Below are 2,526 nucleotides of genomic sequence, written 5' to 3' on the forward strand. Positions count from 1 at the left end.
TCTCTCTCTCTCTCCTCTCTCTCTCTCCTCTCTCTCTCTCTCCTCTCTCTCTCCCCTCTCTCTCTCTCCTATCTCTCTCTCCTCTCTCTCTCTCTCTCTCTCCTCTCTCTCTCCCCCCTCTCTCTCTCTCTCTCTCTCTCTCTCTCCTCTCTCCCCATCCAACCACAAGCAGACAAATACAAAGTCGCGTCGTTGAAAGAAATAATCTATCGGACGGCCAATATATTTATTCTAACGGATTATAACCACCAGCATTCTATCGATAATACCGTATGTTGAGAATTTTCTATAATCAGTCTTTATCAATGACAAGCGACTGTAAATCCTAGTTCATCTTAAGCTCGATGAAAAAAAAAATCATCGACGCAAAAAGCTGTTGAAAATTGCGATGCACTGTCTCTCCTTTCATTTTCTCCCTCATATCGCATGTCGCCCAAACCGCAGCAGATGATAATTTATTTCTACAAGATGACAAGTTCTTCTCTTGGATTGTAAATGTTGATACTGTTGACATTGGCCATACATCCTTTTATTCCTTACGTACGTCCTCGTATCGAAGTATTGCATTTAACATATTCCTATCCTATTGTTTACGATAATTACAAGAGACCTTTCACCTCGGCATCGTTTCCATTACACACTTACCCTCTACGAATTCACAAAACTATTAAGAATTATAATTGAGCTAAATAAATTTTTCTTTAAAATTTAGTCCTCATTTTCGGATTGTTGCTTAGTTGCCGTTAATTACCGTTTACGGTCACTATCATATTACTTTTTGCCTAATTAACAAAAGAAATTGGAAAATGGCACAACAACGAGAGAGAGAGAGAGAGAGAGAGAGAGAGAGAGAGAAACAATAGAACAAACGGAAGAGAAAGATAAACTTGTTAAACTCTTTGGAATTACGATGCTTCGATAAGGACGAGTTAAATCGAAAAATAAATTCCATAATACGACTTTTATTATTTTTACATCATTAAAATTTAAATTCGGTTATAACAAGTTCTGTCTACGTACTTGGGCAACTACATTATTGTAGAGAAAGAGAGCGAGTTCGATACAACCAAAGCAAAAGCCCATGCCATTCGCATTTCTCAAATGTCGTAAGAAAATGAACAATTTCACGAAATTAAATTTGCGTGCAAAATTTTTTGCCAAACCTCTGCTGAGTATTATAGATTATATGTGTTTTTCTCATTATTCAACGTTCCCTCGATAAGCCACTTTTCTACAATTCACATTTTATTATCGACAAATTAATTAATATTGAAAAATTTACCCATTCGCAGCTTCGTATTATGATTTTTTTTTTTTTTTTTTTTTTTTTTTTTTTTTTTGCTTTGCATTTACATTATATCTAGATGTTTTATATTAACGCGTCATTCGTTGTTAAAACAATGACAAAAATAAAAAAATGACAACTTAGGATAGTAGGATAGTAGGATGATTAATCAACAATCAATTTTAAATAAATAATCGTTTCAAGTTGCTTCTATCGTTGCTGCTATTTTCGGTGACATTTTCCTCGCATATTCGAATACATACGCTACATTCGAATTGTTTTTCAAAATCACCATATATCATTTGTGCGAATATTATTTACTCAAGAATAAGTGTTTAAGTCGAGGTGGTTGATTAATTAATATTAATATTCGCGTGCACAATGAAACTTGAACTGTAATGTATGGGAGGAGATAATGGAGGAAATATAACGGGATTGTCTATAATAAGATAATAATTAATATTGAGGTGATAATAATTATATATGAAATTTTATTACATAAAATTTTTCGTCTATCGTCGGGTTTTGAAAAATAATTGGCACAGTATCTGAAATACTAACGTGCACTCTCATAACAAAAGCCTCCTTTTTAATAGAGAAATTAGTCACCTAATAATTACAATAATAATAATGATAATGATAATAATAACAATAATAATAACAATAATAATAATAATAATAATAATAATAATAATGATGATAATATACACGACTCATTGGTTGCGCGTTTACTCTGGCGTTATATTCGATATTTTTTTTAAATACCCCCTTATAGCAACAATGTCTTAAGCGCAATTCGTCCATTCTCCTCACCGCAATATCAACTAACTTTGTCTTAAGTACCACGGATTCTTGGATATTACAAAGGATCATGCCGAATGCTTCGTTTCAACGAATTCAAACGAAGATTGAGATGGAGTTAAGTTAAGCATGCACAGAGTTTGGCTTTTATACTCACTTTTATGAATTGATCAGCGTCGTTTTGGCTTTGCACTCTCGTCACTCCTACACCACAACGAGCACGAAACAAAACGACGATCGTGTTGGGTGATCTCGGGTGTGTTTGGGTCTGTGCGTCCGTGCGCGTCCGTGTGTGCGTCTGTCTGTGTCTGTGTGTTTGTGCGTGTGCGTGCGTGTGCGTGTGTTTATATGTGTGCGCGCGCGCGTGTTTATATATGTGTGTGCGCGCGTGTGTGTTTATGTGTGTGTGTGTGTGTATGCGCGCGCGCGCGCGCGCGCTG

Source organism: Ceratosolen solmsi, unplaced genomic scaffold, assembly GCF_000503995.2.
Source record: "Ceratosolen solmsi marchali unplaced genomic scaffold, CerSol_1.0 scaffold41, whole genome shotgun sequence".
In the NCBI taxonomy this organism is placed as follows: domain Eukaryota; kingdom Metazoa; phylum Arthropoda; class Insecta; order Hymenoptera; family Agaonidae; genus Ceratosolen; species Ceratosolen solmsi.